The sequence below is a fragment of the Pogona vitticeps genome, chromosome 2, assembly GCF_051106095.1.
Source record: "Pogona vitticeps strain Pit_001003342236 chromosome 2, PviZW2.1, whole genome shotgun sequence".
Taxonomy (NCBI): domain Eukaryota; kingdom Metazoa; phylum Chordata; class Lepidosauria; order Squamata; family Agamidae; genus Pogona; species Pogona vitticeps.
Window position 1 is genome coordinate 250808399 of NC_135784.1, and position 19747 is coordinate 250828145.

The 19747-nt window shown below is 40.5% G+C and overlaps 1 long non-coding RNA gene across 1 annotated transcript; it reads right to left on the reverse strand.

Moving 5' to 3' along the window:
- Positions 1–2200: 2200 nt before the first annotated feature.
- LOC144586992 (uncharacterized) lies at positions 2201–16801 on the reverse strand. The gene is made up of 2 exons (XR_013542109.1): positions 8776–16801; positions 2201–3731 (listed from the first exon to the last, which is right to left on the reverse strand). It is a non-coding gene; the product is annotated as an uncharacterized LOC144586992 (long non-coding RNA).
- Positions 16802–19747: the final 2946 nt, after the last annotated feature.

The following is a 19747-nucleotide window of genomic DNA, read 5'->3' on the forward strand; positions in this document are numbered from 1 at the left end:
TTCCCTCCTTTTTCCTACTTTTCCTTTTTATTTTTACTGCTGTTCTTGTTTGATTATTATGTATTTGTCTGTGTTTTATTATTTGATTTTATACAGTGGTGCCCTGCATAGCGACGTTAATCTGTTCCAGGATTAACATCGCTATACGGAAACATCGCTGAACAGAACAAAAAATCCCATAGGAACGAATTAAACCCTGTTTAATTCGTTCCTATGGGGCAAAAACTCACCGTTCAGTGAAGATCCTCCATAGGGCTGCCATTTTCGCTGCCTCGGTAAGCGAGGCGCAAAACGGGCGGCCATTTTGGAACTGCTTATCAGCTGGGTGGCGGGCTCTCGGGAAGGAGTGCGGGGACCTCCTCCACTCTCCTTCCCAAGCGCCGGCCGGCCTTTCCCCCCAGCTGGGCGGCGGGCTCTCAGGAAGGAGTGCGGGGACCTCCTCCACTCTCCTTCCCAAGCGCCTGCCGGCCTTTCCCCCCAGCTGGGCGGCGGGCTCTTGGGAAGGACTGCGGGGACCACCTCCACTCTCCTTCCCAAGCGCCGGCCGGCCTTTCCCCCCAGCTGGGCGGTGGGCTCAAGCGGCGGCGGCGGCTGCAGGGTGGGGGGGTGTCCCGAAGGCTTCCAGGCAAAGGCCTGGAAGCGTTCGGGACACCCCCCACCCTGTCCCCGCCGCCGGCAGCTGCCCCGCACCGCCTACCCCAGCCGTGCTCGGACGCCTGGAAGTCCGAGCACGGCTGGGGTAGGCGGCCCGGGGCGGCTTCAAGCAGCGGCGGCGGCTGCAGTGGGGGTGTCCCAAAGGCTTCCAGGCAAAGGTTTGGAAGCCTTCGGGACCCCCTACCCTGCCCCCGCCGCCACTGAGAGCCTTCCGAGCTCTCAAAGGGCTTTCTCCAATGTCGGAGGGGGGCCCTTTGAGAGCTTGGAAGGCAAATGTCAGTGGTGGCTCCGGGGTCCTTCCGAGGCCAGCGCCGACATTTTCCCCCAGCTGAGCGGCGGGGCTCCCGCTGAGCTGGGGGGAAATGCCCTTTCCGAAGGGGAATGCAGGCGGTGGCTTCGGAAGAGTCCTTCTGAGGCCACTGCCAGCATTTTCCCCCAGCTGAGCGGCGGGGCTTCAAAGCTCCCGCCACTCAGCTGGGGGAAAATTGGGCTATAGTCAACATCATAGAAAATTGGGCATAGTCAACATCATAATGCGATCACAAAAGCGATCGCAAAATCCGCATCGGTATGCGGATTTATCGTGAAACGGGGTGCTCGTTAAGCGAGGCACCACTGTATTTGGAAGCTGCCTAGAGTGGTCCGGTGGGCCAGATAGGCGGGGTATAAATTAAATAAATAAATAAATAAATAAATAAATAAATAAATAAATAAATAAATAAACAAACAAACATGGATTCATATACTGAAAGGAAATCTGCTAGAGTTCTGGCAGATTCAGGCAGGCTGTCACGACTAAGCAATTACATCTGTTAAATCAAATCTGTCCTTAGTTCCCAGTGAAGAAATTTGAAACAAAACAAGCTATTTTGCCAACAACAGGAAAAATGAAAAGCTCCAGCAGTGACCATCAGAGGTCTTCAGCACTTGAAGAATTCACTTTCTCTTTCATTCATAAGCTATTTATAATGTCCAGCTTGGGCCCTGGGTGACAGAAAGTAACATCCATTCCAATAGCCAGCTCTGCAGGGCAAACCACTGGCAAAGGGTTGTCCATCTTTGATCGGTGCCACTGCACACTCTTAGTAAAGCTGGGAATGAATAAGAATCCCTGACGTGGGGTGCATTTACTTGAGTGCAAGCCAAGTGCCTGTTCTCCTGCTTGTCAAGCCTCAGCCTACCTATCTCTCTTTACTTTCCTATGCTTAAAGCCTGGATGATAATTCAAGTGATCTGGCCTGGTGAGCAGAGTGAACTACTCTTTGAGCATGTCATAAATGATATAGTTAAAAAAAACAAAAGAGGAGGGTTGCTATTTTTAAGACACTTGAAAGAGAATAGTCAGACATATAGAGGGTATATGAAATCCCATCTGAAATCCCAGTGACTTGGAATGCTTTCCTTGGTCTCTAGACAGAGAGATATAGTGGACCCTCGACTTACGGAATTAATTCATATTGGGACAGTGGCTGCAGGTCGAAAAGTCTATAGGTGGATGCTCCATGACCTAAAATACATTGAAAACCGATTAATCCGTAACCGGCCATTTTTGTTCCATTTTGGGTTTTTTTTTCTGGTCTGTAGGTCGATTCTCCAGCTGCAAGTCGAACCTAAATTTTGCCATTGAAGGTCACTGAAAGTGTGGAACTGGTAAAATCACTCCTTAGCTTGAAAGCCCTATTAGGGTTGTTATAAGTCAACTTGACAGCATATAGCCTAACATGAGTTTAAAGGCACTGTCACCAAGTACAAATACTTATCAGCAAAACACTAATACCATATCAACCTTTTTTGTATAGTATCATCATCATCTTTATACCATATTTTCATCTTGTTCCCAGAACATAAGATAATGATGCATAATAACAACATACATCAACAAACCTTATTAGAGTGATACATATGAATAAAAAAAAAGGATGTTTCCCTCTTTCTTTTGTTCTTTGGGCACACTTCTTTCCCCAGCCTAACCAAAAAGAAAGAGGGGGAAATAGCTCTCCCTCACCGTGGAGATGTTTGTTCATCATATTATCTGTCCCCTCAGAGTGTGAAAAATAAGTCTGTTGGAAAGCTCACTGCATTATAATTGACTCTATGGAGCAACTGCCATAAAGGGTTTTAGTATTTTTTTTAAAAAAATTAGCTTTCCTTTTAAACTTACTAAAGGTAAGAAGTTATCCCTGACATCCATAGGTCCTTCAACAAAACATCTCTTTTCCCACCAACATGGTGTGCCTGACATGTAATTAAGATTAGATTTGTAAATGGACCAGATGATCTTAGAGGCAACCTGTGGAAGAAAATGAAACAGGTGCAGAGAGATTCTTTTTGGCTTTGGAACCAAAGAGGTTCTTATTTATACAAAAGACCTTCACATATTTTTGACCATTGTATTTTTCTCCCTAATAAAGTCAACTGGGGAACTGAAAGATAACACTGAGAGAGAGAAAAAATGAATATTTAATAATCATTTACTAATAGCAATGTTGGAATGTGAGTGGGGAGGAGGGAGACAAACATTGATCCATAACTTTGCATGAGCATGTTTCCCCATCAATTATAATGCAGAAGGCAACTTTTTCACATATATGGTGCATGTTAAGAGATATCCACTAGCACTGAATTTGTAGGATCAAGTGATCAAGACTTTTCTTTCCAGCAAAAATCCCTCCATCTATATAAATTACATTTTCATCATATTATCCAATCAAGAGCTCCAAGCAACTCTGAAAATGAGAAGTGATAACTTATGAATGTTGAAGATGATATTTATTTATTTATAAGGTTTTTTAGCTGTGCCATTACCAGTGGTCTCTGAGTGGCGTACAACAATATTAAAACTTTAGAAAAATATTAAAACCATTAAAAATACCAAATATAATAATAATACCCTATATTATCAAACTGAAGATATTCTGTACCACTCTCTTTACCTGATTTCCAGTGTAGATGTAGTAACCAGAGTTTGCAAACATTCCACAGATGTTTTGGACATTCTGGGGAATATCAACCATGCCAGTTCAGTTTTATGTCACAAAGGATGTCTCTGAACCTGTTGTATTCTGTCTTCTGTCAACCTAAATGCCAACAAACATTTAAATGAAAAATAAACCTTTAAATTAGAAACATCTCAGCTCCTATATTATGACTTATTATTCATTGTTCTCATTCACAAACTAGGTTACTTCTCATTCCATACAAATTAATTTAACATTAGCTGCCAATGGTTTCTCCAGGATGTGATGGTACTGCGGGTTAAAACCACTGAAGCCTCTGTGCTGCAAGGTCGGAAGACCAGCAGTCATAAGATCGAATCCATGTGATGGAGTGAGCTCCCATCACTTGTCTCAGCTTCTGCCAACCTAGCAGTTCAAAAGCATGTAAAAATGTTAGTAGATAAATAGGTACCACAATGGTGGGAAGGTAACAGCATTCCGTGTCTAGTCGTGCTGGCCATGTGACCACAGAAACTGTCTATGTACAAACGCTGGCTCCATGACTTTGAAATGGGGATGAGCACTGCCCCCTAGAGTAGAACACAACTGGACTAAATGTCAAGGAGAACCTTTACCTTTACCTGCCCAATGGTTTAGGATCTTAACAAAAACTACAGTGGTGCCTCGCTAGACTATTACCTCACAAAACGGTTAATTCGCAAGAGGATGGATTTTCGCGATTGGTATAGCACTTCACAAAATGGTTTTCCCTATGGGCGATTTTCGCTAGATGATGTTTCGGTCTGTGCCTCGCAAGACGAGGTTTTGGGGGGAGGGCGTTTTTTGCAAGATGACAATTTTGACAGCTGAGTCCGCACTTCACAAAACTTTTTTTTAGGGACTTTTTTTGCAAGACACCGATTTTGACAGCTGGGTCCGTGCTTCGCAAAATGTTTTCTCTATGGGTGATTTTCACAAGATGACGGATTTCCCCCCATTGGAACGCATTAAATGGATTTCAATGCATTCCAATGGGGAACCGCATTTCACAAGGCGATGTTTTTACAAGACAGCGATTTTTGCAGAACAAATTAACATTGTCTTGCGAGGCACCACTGTATTAATGATATTACCTGGAACACGTATAACAGTTTTGGTGAGGCAATTATTTGAACTATTTATTCATTCTTAATTCTGTGTGAAAATATCTTTTCCTCATTTTTTACTATTCTCATTTAACTGGACAAAAAAGGGAAAAAAAGGTTCCTTTTGAAATAAATATACAAGGAGAACATTTTAGAAACAACTTTATGGGTGAAGCTGTGGGTTCTTGTGATTACCTATGAGGTGACAGAGGACAAATATAGGTGTCTTGTCTTTTACTGAACATTGTTTCTATGGCAGCTTCCCCAGAACTTCCCACACTTCAGTTAAGGCTTAGAAGACAGCATAAGGCATTTTCACTCCAGGAAGCGAGTGTAGCTGTTGAAACTGCAGAGTCATGAAGAGATGTGTAGAAGAAAGAGAGAAAGTGCACCCTTGGCTGCCATATAATCTTACAGTAATCTCAAAAATACTTAAAAATTCTGAAGGGCCCTGGAAATGACACCAAAAAAATCAAAACATCTTTCATAAAGAAATGACATTTTTGGAGAACTGAACAACAAATGTTGGCACAATACTAGCCCCACCTATTTCCTGAATCAGGACACGATGCTTGCCTCATTCATATATGCTATAAGCAAACGAGCTTTATTACTAGCATCTTTAGGAGATGCAAAATGTATCCACACTGCTCCTTTCCCAAATATGGTGGTTGGGAAATACAGGGAGGTGCTGAACGCTAAAGAATGGTTGCTAATGTTGAGCCAAACCTTCTTGGCACATTTTCTGAGAAGTGTTCTACAATTTGCACATACTCCCTCTCTCTTTTAGGCAGTCAGCTTTTGGATTGCCTTATAAATGTTGTATTGCAGAAAATAATGAAAATGATAGCTTAGATGGTTACATGCATTGTATAAATAATTTTAATGTGTCTAGCAAAATGTCCTCTGAATGCATTATGATGATAATCGATGCATTGTCCCTCCTTGCTTCTTTTGAATAGCCCCTGAAGGTGGCCACAGATTGATTTGGCTAAAACATGCTGGGCAGTTTTTAAAGTATATTAAACCTCCTGAGATTATGTCTCTCCTTCACATTTGGTCACAGTCATCAACACGTTGCCCCAAACTAATATTAGGTAGAGGGCATTGTGGGAGATGTGAAACAGTGCTGTTCTTATGCATGAATCGAACTTGCAGCGCCAGAGATTCTTGGACTATGATTCACAGAATTCCTTAGGCCACGTAAGCAGTGAGGAGTGCTTCTGGTAGTTGTAGTCAAAGAACATCTGGGGCTTTTAATGAAAGGACACATTCAAAAAGAAAAATCTTATCTTAAAAAAAAAAATAGGACACATGGCCAGCCTACCATAAAGGTTTTGCACAGATCACAAAATACACAGCAATTGCTCACAACACTTAAAATTACCAAAAATGACACCTTAGATTGGAGATATATCTTAAAATCCTTGTCTTCACACTGTGATTAATAAATGGATAGCTCAGTGGTTGAGGTATCTGGCTAAAGAGTTCAATTCCCCACTGTGCCTCTCTGATGAGGGCTGGCCTCAGTGATCCATAGGGTCCCTTCAAGCTCTCAGTTCTAAGATTATTATAATATTATTATTAATCAAGGAATCATATACAGACTCTGGAGTGTTTGTAAATACTTCAAACAGGTTAACGTGTGTTCTTTCCCCCCTTTTTTGTGTCTTGCCCAACTCAGCTGCATTTCTGTCTCCATTCCCTTCATTAAAACAAGCCTACCGTTGTTTGCTTGGCATTCTGTGTAAACTCTAAATAAAGATCCTTTCTTATGCATTCTTATTACATTGATAGCATTAAGCCGCTGCTAACGATAAGGTTGCAAAGAGCATAGAAAAATGCCGGTCTGAGCCTTCTAATTCTGCCCATTATAATCCGACCTCCTGCTTTATGCTTCTTTGGAAGTGTTATTGGAGCCCGAATATCACTGGCTAACCTTCAGATTACTGCTGAGCAATTTCTACTGGAGAGGAATTATCAATGCATTAAATTTGAATTAGCTGTGAGAAATCATGCAGATGTATGCACAGCCCAGTATAGCAAGCAAGGCCATCTTTATGGCACAGCTGAGTTGCTTTTATGCAGTTTTAAGGCATCACTTGAACAACCCTTAAATTGCACACACGGTGAATCTGAACCAGCCTCTTTATTCTGTAAAAAGGACACATACACTCATCAGGCAGATGCAGCATTCAGAGTTGCCTTTTCGAGAAACATGATCACCGAGTGACTGCTGCTGAGTGGGCCATTTAGACTCCAACCTGCTGTATTGGAAGGCATTGGTGCATATGCTGCAGAAGTGTCACTTAGACTAATGATTATGAATTATGCAGAGGGTCACATCCTCTTAGTTACAAGTCATTTCTACAGTTTCCCTCTAGAGCGCCTAACCTAGTTCCATTTTTATCCTTTTAGCTGGTGGCAACAACTGCTTTGAGCAGGCTCTCCCAACTGCATTTATTGACATTTATTTTCCCTCACTTGGATTGCAAATCTGAGAGAAAATGTTTATTTTATTCCTCTTATTCATACAAAAGAGTTGTCATGGCAAATTAGAAACCTAATTTCACTTTCCGTTTGGGAAAACAGGAGGCAAATGAAACCACAAGAAAATCACATTGTATGGTATGGAGCAGCAGAGACTGAAATCTCCCACCTCTTATTATATATTCTGCTCTCCTTAGCTGCCATACATGAATGCTGTCTTAAAATGAAAAACAAGGAACAATTGCTTTTCAGAGTTTCTAAACAATAAGCATCTTGTGAGCTTCATATTCCAATGGGAGATGTGAAAGCTTTAGCTGCTTAGTGTTTAAATTGAAATGCCTGCACCGCTGATGGCTCCATGCCTAGGATGCACACAAGAAATGGGGAACTAATGTATTTCATTTGATGTGGTTAGATACTCTGGGAGTGGGGGTGTCTTTCAGTGCCAGTTGCGTGTTGACAGGACAACCTCATGTTCTTGCCTAAAATCATCACCAGCAAGTGATGCTTGTCAAAGAGCCAGGCACCAAGAAGAACGAAGCACAACCAACATTCATACAGACCATGAAGGTTTCATGGAAGGATCCCCATGACATGGTGAGAACAGGCAACAGAATGGTAATCAGAATTTAGCGTTGGCGAGGCCATAATGAAGCATGAGCAGAAAGAAAGAATGTGTCCAACACGGCATCCATTCAATGACTGGCCATCTTAGGGATTAGACATGAGCAGCCATTCTGTTGTGGTCCCCAAGGAGGAGACTATAAGTGCATGCTTGAGGAGAGCAGGGCAGCCTCTCCCTAAGGTTCTGGGATGAGCCCAGCCAGTCATTGAGTCACACAAATGTCACTGGGAAAGAGCTTGTAAATACCTCATTGTTTTAAGCAAAAAACAAACAAACAAACACACCAATTCCAGGAACTATTCTAGGAAGGGAAGGACTATTATTCCGAGCTTTGAAAAATAATTTGAAAAGCAACTTCTTATTTTTAGGTTCCCCCCCCCCCTCTGTTTTAAGACAATATTTGTTAGCATTACTTGTTGTCTCCCTGCGCTATTTTGGCTATTAATCATGACATCATGTGACACATTACTTTATCAATCCTTTTAAAAATGAACAGAATGATATTTTAAATCAGATCAAAATGCCTCCCAAGAATCGAATTGTATAATAACAAATAAATGTTCGTCTTTATCACAATAACGGTTATAACAAGCATAATGGTGACGATGATGATGTTAGAGGTTGACATGCTGAAAGCAAGATATTTATTCCTTTGTTGCACATGCACTGTAACACATTTCAGGGAATATTCTTATTTTTTAACTCAGTATCTCTAGGCTCTGAATACATTGCTAAATGCATCACTGAATTCTTCTATCAAGCTTCTCTAAATAGATTGTATCCCTTATTTTCCCTATATTGTTGTTATCTATCTTCCATCCAACCAGCAACACTAATGTAGAAGAAGAAATATATTTCTTGTGTTTCATTCAGTGGATGATTAGGGGACCACCTTATAAGTGCAAGTGAAAAGTAGTGTACTTACATTATGAGCTTATCACAATGGGAGAGAAACATGGCCTCCTTTCCACCTGTGGATTGGCTAAAACAGCTTTCCCAAACTGATATTTTGGAATACAACACTTTTCCATCCACAGTGGGCAATGGTTAAGAATTATGAAACTCGTAGTCCAAAACATCTGGAGGACACCTGACTGGGGAAGGCAGAAAAGTCAGCAGTAACACTTTGATCACTGACTGTAAAAAACACAAACACACAAACTCGCATATACACAGAAATGTTCTAGTAAGTGGCATGGTTAAATACTAAACACTGTCTTGATGTCTAGGAGAAAGTTAACAAAAACCCTAAGTTGGGGTTTCAGGGCATGCTTGCTGAAAAACATCTTTTAAACACCAGAGATGCTGCTCCAGATTGGTAAGGATTTGAATGTAATGGGATCTGGGTGGGATTGTATCCTACATATGCAGAGACTCTTAGAGGACAACATTGAACAGGTGGAAATGACAGCTGGAGCCCAATCTCAGACAGTGAACAGTAAGCTAAAGAACCAGAAGAGCAACACCAGAAACTAAGCAGGCGGAGAAGGCAATGAGTAGACAATGCAGTTCATATGTTAACTATCATTGATTTAAGCTTCAGGGATTATTTCATAACACAAAATATCAATATTAATGGTACATTCAAAAATGATGCATTAACATTCTGCAATTATCTTTTAGCCTATTGCATAGCTTGGCTTCCCCTCTTTCCCCAAGTAATATGTGCTACATTTCCTCCTTCTTTTACCTTCCTAAAACAAGGACATTGTGATTGACTATGCTTGTTTTACCCATAAAATATAAAGAATCCTTCAAAATGCTGTCAGAGAATAAGACTCTGCTGATATAGCTCTGCTCTGGCTTCTGGCTTGCTGGTGCGGAAGCAGAGGTCTTGGAGATCATATGTTTAAACCAAAAGGGCAGTCACTTGTACAACAAAGACTGTTGCACAAACGGTATGACTGAACAGGATCCTGGTCTAGAATATAATCATAAAATAATGGAGTTGGGAGGGTCCTAAAAGGTCATCAAGTCCGGCTCCCTGCTCAGTGCAGGAATCCAAATCAAAGTTGATCTGACAAATGGTAGTCTACATTTCTCTTGAATACCTCTTGAGGTAATTGTTTCCACTGTCGTACTGCTTTAACAGTTAGGACGTATGTTCTGATATTCAACTGATATCTGGCGTCCTCTAACTTGAGCCCATCATAATATGTCCTGAAATATAGAATCACAGAAGACAGACCCTATTCAATGAATGGGAGTCCAGGCTTTAGTTGCCAGTTCTAGAAGAATCTATACATGGAATGCAGGCAAGGGAACACTTTGTCCATCACCTTTGGAAGCAAAATGTACTTTCTGAGTTCTTGTCATGTGCTCCAGTTCTTAATTTGGCCACCATGGAAGAAGAATGCCAGTATAGATAAAGCCTAGTTGCAATATTTTGAATCTCCTTAAGATATGTTTTTTTTTAATTTTCCATATCATGGAGTAGCTTATGAACATTGTAACTGCTCATAAATTATAGACATTACAAGACGTCATGCAAGCTGAAATAGGAGTGATTATATGAAAAACGCCATCCTAATATTAAGACTTGGTACGACTGCCACTTTGGCATGTAAATCCTCACTTGTCTTGTTCCTGCACACAAGAACAAGAACCACAGGAGAAAAAAGCCTTTCAAGAAGGTGATATATGTTTATAAGACTTTGGTTTCCACATTTGCAAGAACATTTTTTAATACAGACAACTCACATTGTGCTAAATTATAACACGGCAATCTATTTCAAACAGATTCAGCACCCTATTGGCTCAATTAGAAGTTAGCTTGCGTAAAACCAACAATTTTGCAACCAGTATGATACTGTAAATATTTTTCTATAAAATGGGCAAAATGATGGGGGAAAAAACCAAGCTAGATTAACTGCATGTGTCAGCACTGGAATTTCAAGCACCTGACAAATTAATTAAATAAACCATGTAGTACTGCTAAATAATTAGGTAGTTAATAGTCTTCTTCCACATCAGAATGGATGCTGCTACTGTGTTTTCGAGGACCTTCAAAATGAATTTATAGCTGCAAAGAGATTCTATGCCTCCTTTGTGAGAGGTTGCAGAGTTCATTGAGCTGTGTTTCAAAACTTGGCACCCTTCTGGAAAACACTGATAGAAAATGAAAAGTTTACTAGATCCTGAGCAACTCACTTAGTCAGCAAGCTACCAGCTTATTATTCCATCTGCCACCTCACTGACAACTGATTCTATAACAAAAATATTGTACTGTTCCCCACCCTGTTACTGAAGTTCTACTGCAGTCTACTATGCTTGCTGAAAGAGTCATTAGCTCTGTCTGGTAAAGCACCAAAGATTGTGCAATTTAAAATCCTAAATGTTGTCATCTCGGTGGTAGTGATGGTGAAATATCTAGGACTAATTTATCTCAGAGGCCCAGTTCTTCACAAAAGGCTATATTTATCCTTGGTCAAACTTCTAATATCCTAAGGACACATTCTCGGGCAGGTGGAAGGAGTAACGGAAAAAGGATAGACTTGCAGAAAGTAATCCAGGATGATAATACAACTAAGGTGTAGGTGTAGGCAAAGAAAGCAAGATTACATTCATCACCCCAGCTGTGGATTAATCTCATGGTGTGTTGCAGTTGCAGCAAGAGTGGAGGCAATGGTGAAGGGCTAAAGGAGTCACAAGAACCTGGCTGAGGCACTGAGTTTGACAGAGTCATGCCTTGGCAGCCCTCATCAGCCCTCATCAGTTCTCCATTTTCACCAAAGCTATCTGAAGCTGAGAGGAAAACAAAGCAATGGAAGGGAAAGACTGAATGGCTTGAGTGAGGGAAGGAGAAGCACCATTTAATGTTCTGTTTCAGGTGCAAAACATCTTGAGGTGATACTACAGTACTTCAGTACTCTCTGAAGTATTCTGGAGAAATGCAGCTAGCTAGGAGATACATCTGGGCAGACAGAAAATCTTATATAAGCAAGAACTAGAGAAATGAGAAAAGATCAAAGAATTTCTTCCAAACAGTGTCGGATGAACTCCTACAAGGCTCTTAATTGCACTTTTGTGCAATTAATGTTCTACCTGTTTCTTCAAGGAAGAAGAGAAAGTTGTTGTGGCCCATTCCTTTTGCTAGGAAACTTTAATGGTCAGAAACAACAGTAAGCATTAACTTTGGCCTGTTGCCACAAAATGTAACGTCCCCTGAGGAGATAGCATCCCCTTTCATGTTGAAGGCTTTTCTCTGTAAACCTCTTGAGAAGCTATCACTCAAAAGTGTATTCATTTAGGTGGGAGTACAAGAAATCTACACTGTCTATCTCACTCACATATAAATATAGTATTTTGCTATTGTTTTCCCAGGACTTTCCTCCTGTGATAACACAAGCCTACTCTGAAAACAACCTAAGAGTCCACCCTTAGTCCCTGGCTTGGGCCCTGAAATCTCAAAGAATAAGAAGGTGCTGACCTGGCAATAGGAACTGAAACAAGGGCAGAAAGTTAAAAACCTTCACATCAGGTTGTCACTGGGGAAGGGAATTTCCTACTGCTCCATACTGAGCAGCCATGGTGCCATGCACATACCCACAGTGAACCATTTAACTCAGCAAAACAAGAATTAAAATAGACTGAAATAGTGTAAAGAGTCAACTCTGAATCAGATTTGCCAACCCTCCATGTTATATGTGTCTGACTGGGATTCAGTTTCACCTCTTTTGGAGCCCAAGTGGCAGACCAGCATGGTGCTTTCTGTTCCGAAAGCCATACCACATAAGCTACTCTCCACTTTCCCCATCCTTTGCTATTGGCCAGGCCTGCCCTGACTTGTGTCTTGAGGCAAATCCTACCATCTGAAGCACATATCCAAGACACAATCATCCATCAGGAAAAAAGAATGACTTATCGGAGAAGTTATTTTCTGCTGAAGCACTATCTCCCATACGATAAATTGTATTTGAAAATCTTGTTTTGTATGTGAAGCACATATCACTCCTAAATCAAATGCTGAAGCATCTGTTATTTAGTCAAAAGTAAGCAGAACATTGTAATTTATACTCATTGCACAGCACACTGCAGTGAAAATGAAAGAAGACGATTAAATTTTAGTGCCTTGTCCGACTCCCTAAGAAGTGAATTTGATGACCAGGTTTGATGCAGTGTAATATTTCTCACACCACTGTGAATATACAGTCCTCACTTTGCATCTTTCATTCTCCTTGGGTTTAATTTGTGAGAAAAAAGGAGGGGATTTTCAGTAGGGTGGTTTTGTGGCCAAGGTATAACTTCCTATGCATTCCAATCTAGTCTCAATTGCTGTAACACGTTGAAGACTGAAACCATTAGCTGGGGAAAAGCTGCCACCCATTTAGACATTACCTGGATACACATGGAAGAACTTCAGTCTTTTCTCTTTTCAATTCCTTCTTCCCCTCCCCTTTAGGTTTTAACAATTGCCTGCTCTTCAAGCTGGCTTCCTGCAGCACACTTGCTAGCAAATATTCATTGGGGTGTCATCTCTGTTTAAAGTCTCATCCTACACACCTATTCATCTGTGTTAAGTGAACAGCAGTATTGGCTCAAATTAAGCTGGCATGAAAACAGCCACGGCTCCAATTTCCAATGATTCAACTTAGCTGTGGATAACAGGTGAAGATGTTCCATAACTGAGGCAATTACAGCTTTGTGAGCACTTTCTGGCGGCCTGTATAATCAGAGGAATGGAATACTATCACTTCTAGTATATGCGGAATGGCCAGGCCCAACGGCTATCAAACCACATTTGTTATCTGCTAGACTGAGCAGTCTGCCTGTCAGGGACAGATGCTTAGTACCGTGATCAGAACATAAAGCATTTGGAAAGGCTGAATGGATGGGAGTCAATGTACTTTATCTGAACTTACTACAGACCTTTCCACTCAGATCAAAACCTTGAAAAGCATCTTTCTCTTGATCTGAATTGAAACAATATGTATGACTTTACACACATGTTTCTTGAAATGCTTCACTTACACAACTAGTGAAGAAATAGATTTCCATTTTGTATATAAGAATATTTTGCATTCACATTAACTGAATAGACATCTTGATCTTTGGGGGACACATTTTTGTAAAAACCTTTTTTATTATTACAATCTCTTCTCTCTTCCTCCCCCGCCCCCTCTTTCTGACCCACAAACATGCACACATTTAAGAAGACAATGAGGTAACCTAACTGGTGGGCATAAATATAAACCATTGTTGTGCTTTAAGATAGTTCAACATGTCTTGGTGGTGGATGCTTTGAAGTGGCTTTAATCTTCAATTCCAAAACATTATATATCTCATAGGAACAAAACTGTATTATTGCTTAAATAATTCCATTCATTTGCAACATTTGAATCAAACCACACAAAAACAAACACCCCCCACAACTAAATATTTAACAATATGAGTCCTCATATAGGTAATTTGTTGTCATTGTTTCCCTTGCCGTCCCCTGCTTTAAGGATGAGGGAAAAATCCAGGCAGCTGAAATTGAATTTTTATATATTTGTGTTTTCAGAAATGTAGTTTGTGATTTTATCTGATATGCCTAAAGACATGAATTTTAAACTATTTTGTAAGGAGATGAGCTGAGAGAGCCAGATAATAAAAGGTCAGTTTTTTATTGCAGATATTGAATTTCTATCCTATGTATTAACCAGTTTGGAATGTATTGCTGTAGTGCTTTATGAGAATCCTTGTAAATTTCCAAATATAGCAGATGTCATATTTCAGAGGCAACTGATAAGGCCACTTTATCTGCAAAATGCGTAGCAGGACCTGCCTTTGTGGAAACAATGGCTGTGTTAACTTGTTTATCACTGTCTTTCGACTTTCAATTCCACTTTTCCTGCTGAAAATAATACTGAACTATTCCTCCTTTTTAGCAGATTTAGAGACAAATTGATGCCATTTCTCCTTTCCATTTGACCGATATGAATATTTTAAAATTTAATTGCACAAGAAGTTAATACTCTGTGCTTCCCCCTCCCCCTGCTCAGTCCATTCTTCGGCAGCTTCTACTGCGTCATCAACAGCCCCACTCTACATACTGTGTATTTCTCCAACAATTACTGCTTTTCCTTATCCCCGAAGCTTTTAAAGCTGTGTGTAACATTAGCCTATCTAGGCTAGTGAAAATGTCTTTACAGATTAGTGTAATGTTAATACTGTTGGCTCCCTGCTTTTGACCTGAAGTGGAATATATTGCACTACTGGAGCAGATGGAATCAGAGCTGCATTGGGAAATGGAGATTGGTTGGCCGGCTGCCAACGCTTCAGTGCTGGAGGCAGAATGAGCTGGAGCCCAGACAAGCTGCCTTGAATCTCTCTCTCTCTCTCTCTCTCTCTCTTTCTCTCTCTCTCCTCTGCTGTTGGAAAGGGGGAAGGGAAGGGGGGGAAGAGAGTTTATACTGAACAAAAATATGCTTCAGAGTGCTTATCAACTGATGTTGACACCACATTCTAAAAGTAATTGAATGTTTCCAGGTCAAATAAATAAATAAATAAATAAATAAATAAATAAATAAATAAATAAATAAATAAATAAATAAATAAATAGTATCTCAGTTACTTCTTCATCTCTGCACAGTTTTCATGCAGCAAAAGAGACTGCATTTGACCAAGCTTCACAATGGATCAACGAACGTCTCAATCATGGCTGTATAAAAAAAGATTCCCTATACATGTCTGAATTCCAAATGCAAACAAAAAACCGACCTGTTTCCTTTTTAGTCAATGGAAGTTACAAGCTGATTGAAAATATTAAGCCATCATTTAAAAAAACAAAAAATAAAAACTTGTTTTACAAGCAAACTACAAGTAATTTCTACGGTATAATTGGATAAAAACCCAAAAGACAGACATGGTTGTGGAATATAAATTGTGTTCCACATAACATTCAGGCTTGCTGTATGAATAATATCATAAATGTCAGCTTTCATTGCTGAAAGGTTCTTTCATTTAGCATATATTTCATGTGAAACATATCACATTGATATATTTTGTTGCAATCATATTTTTCTTCCTCCTAAGCTTTATGGTTTCACGGCAGAACATATGCTGTTTTCTGCCTAAGTAAATGAGTAACGTAAGCTGTGATATGTAGCGTCATTTCTCTTATCCCTTTCTATTGGAAGAATATGTTTAAATCTATGGCTAGAGCTGTATTGCACCCACCCACACTCATACCTTTTATCTCCACTTTTCTCTATAATAAGAACTGCCATCTGGTAATCTGAATGGGCACAGATGATAGGCACTGTGAAACCCCACAGTCTTTGTACATTATATATGTACAAAGCCTCTTAATAAAACCCACATATTAGCCTTTTCACAATGTCAACAGAATGTGTAAGAAAATTGCACTGAACAGACATAAAGGAATCAGGTCTGGGGTATTGCCGCGCATGTATTTATGCTACATTATGGCGACCTTTTAATATTGCATTGTTTTGTAACCTCTTCAAACAAATAATTGTTTTGGGGAAAACAGAAGCTCTTTGACAAGCAAGCGGGGGAAGGCCTTTGTATTCAAGGAGCGGAAGATCTCACCCTTTGCATACCAATGAAGCAGGATGTGCACTGCACAGAGAGGCAAAGAATGTATAAATCTGACTTCCTCTGACCTTTAATCGGGAACACCAAGAGGAGAAATGCACTAGGAAAGTTGGTTTGTTGCTGGCTAGAGACTGATAAGCTGTAATAAAGGCACACTCCGCTGCAATCCGTCCCAAGCTTCCATTGCTATCATCTCTTCTTTTTTTTTCCTTATTTTTGTAACCTTGAGTGCTTACCTAAATCCCGTTCAATGCCAGCTTGAAAGCACTTTGTATCCCTTCCAGCTGCCTGAGTTGTGTTGTGTGTTTGCACCCGGGTGCTTCAGCACACGCTCCCCCTCCCTTCACTTGACAAGAACCAGTGCCAACACCTAATTAAGGATAAGCCACAAAGCTCTCTGCTCTCCCTTTGTCAACGGCTCCATTCCGAGCTTTCTGCCTAGTTGAGTTTTTAATGACATGAGCACATCTTCATGTTCAACCTATGATAGGCCTATAAGCACTCATTACAGCGTATGGCATATAACAGCATTTACAAATAGATGTTTGCTTGGATGAATCCAGGGCCGGGAGGGGAGGAATTCTTTCTATAAGTGTCTGAGATGTGATACAGGATGTCACTACAGTAAACTTGTTATCCAAATGTTGAGTACTTGAGTAAAGTCCTTGTTATCCAGACTCATTATGAAGCCCCTCTGCATACTCCTGTCAATGCTCTGGCCTGTAAATAACATTCTTGTTTCCCTAAACGTCTGATCACCAACAAGTGTAGTGTTATTTTCATGTCACTCAGATGCATAAGGCTGTGCATTACTGAACAGGGGTGTTAGGCAATGCATGTACAGGGGCACTGTGTACCTGCAAAAAGATGATGTCATTGTGCTTTCATCTTTCATTTTAACTGACACAACAAGTGAATGCAAGAATAGCCTGTGTCAAACTAGATAATGCTCAATATTTTGTCTTCAGCAGCAATCATTCAAGAAATATTCAGAGCACATGCCATGTTCCATTGCTCCACTGCTTTCCTCAGCAATGCACGCAGGGAGCTCCATGAAATAGGAAGGAAGGGACCCTGGAACTGGTTTTTAAGTAATGTTTGGCCAGGACATGAAAGAAATCCATGATGTATTGTTTATTTTATGAGCTAAATAAACAATCTATCATATTCTGCTCAGTACTGAGCCACAAAGAGTCTCGTGGCACAGTGGTTAAACTGCTGCACTACAGCCAAAACTGTGCTCACGACCTGGGGTCCAATCCCAGGTAGCCAGCTTAAGGTTGATTCAGCCTTCTATTCTTCCGAGGTCAGTAAAATAAGTACCCAGCTTGCTGGGGGGGGGGGCAATGTGTAGCCTGCATAATTAACTTGTAAACCACCCAGAGAGTGCTTGAAGCGCTATGGGGCGGTATACAGTCGTGCCCTGCTTAATGATTGCCCCGCAATATGACGAATCCGGCTTACAATGATGTTTTAAATGGGGTTTTTTCGCTTTGCGAAGATTGGATCCCTGCTTCGGGAACCGATTCTTCACATTACGACAATCAAAACAGCTGATCGTTGGGTTTTCAAAATGGCCACCGGGTGCTCAAAATGGTTCCCCGCTGTACTTAGGGACAGATTCCTCGCTATACAGGCACCGAAAATGGCCGCCGTATGGAGGATCTTCACTGGACGGTGAGTTTTTAGCCCATTGGAACGCATTAACCAAGTTTTAATGTGTTTCAATGTGTTTTTTTATTTTTTATTTTTACTTTCGCTTTATGACGTTTTCACTCTACAGCGATTTCGCTGGAATGAATTAACGTCATTAAGCGAGGCATCACTGTATATATCAACGTGAACGTAAATCATCAACATGAATTTAAATCTGTGTCCATGATCCTCCGATTCTCCTCTGCAATTCCCCTGTTCCAAGTTCCAGGGCTCCATTGGGCTCCCTTTTGCCACGAGGAAACCATGGAGAGCCTCAGGATAGGGAAAATATTTAATAGTAAAATAAAAAATCACCAGATGACCACTGTAATTGAGTGACCATTCAGCATAATTTTTTAACTATGAAAGGCTACCCTCTCCCATGCTATCCTGAGGCTCCCCAAGATTTCCCCAGGGCAAAAGAGACCTTGGGGAGACCTCGAACCTGAAATAGGGGAAGAGGAAGCTTTCCATTTATTTGAATTAAATATTACTGGCACCAGATGATGACATCATGAGGCTCCTTCTCACAACTTTATGACTACAGGATGTTGCCCACTGAGTTAAAGAAGGCCTCTTTACTTTCATAGAGAAGGATGGGCTTATTTTAAACATTTAGATAATAGCCAACATTATTATTTTGGCAGTTTATGCACATTATATATGTATGTATAGAATTAAATGTGTGTTTCCATAATTCCGTACATTATATACAAGTTATGGTTGCTTCCAAGTACAATATTTTGCAGCTAGAGAGAGAGAGAGAGAGAGAGAGAGAGAGAGAGAGAGAGAGAGAGAGAGAGATCTGGCTGTCCTGTAAAAATCCATTTCAAATCCAAGAGAGAATGTTCTGACCAGACCTGATTGGGCTTTGACTCTTTTTCCTCAATTACATAGATGTATTTAGGTCACAGACAAAGAGACTCTTTCAAGGAGTTAATTATTTGGCACTGTTGAAGAAAACCAGATTAACAAGGCTGATATCTGATCACCAGACAGGCAATTAAATAAACAGACACCGGAAGTCTATTACATAGACAGACGAACAGACATATATATATGCCTTATAGCTCGGTGGTTTAGACATCTGGCTGTGAGCCAGAGGTGGGGAGCTTGATTCATCAATATGCCTCCTTGACAAGGGTTGGACTTGATGATCCATAGGGTCCCTTCCAGTTCTGCAGTTCTAAGATGATGGTGGTGGTTATGATTATATATTTGCACACATACATAAGTAGAAATTCTTGACTTTTTTCTAGACCAAAGTCTCTAAACAGTATCTATGGTATGTAGGGATTAGTATACTTTAAAAGCAATATAAGATTTTCTCCTTGTGACATCCCAAAGACAACAGAAGGGCATGTCATTGATTTAGCATAATCAGAATTGTATACCAGAGTGTGTTGCATGTGTATCAAATGCAAAGGGAAAGTGCATACTAGTATTCTATTTTAAGAAAAATAGAGCTAGGATACATTAGAATAGATCATTCATCTTTTATTCCCAATGAACTCTCAGTTATTGATCTGCTGCTCTCAGACTAATTAGTATTGTCTATTTGCTTTTTTCAGCTTCAAAACAAGTGTAGTCATAATCTCTCTCTCTCTCCCTCCCTCTCTCTCTTTTGCAGAAATATGTGCCAGAAAAAATGGAAAATATTT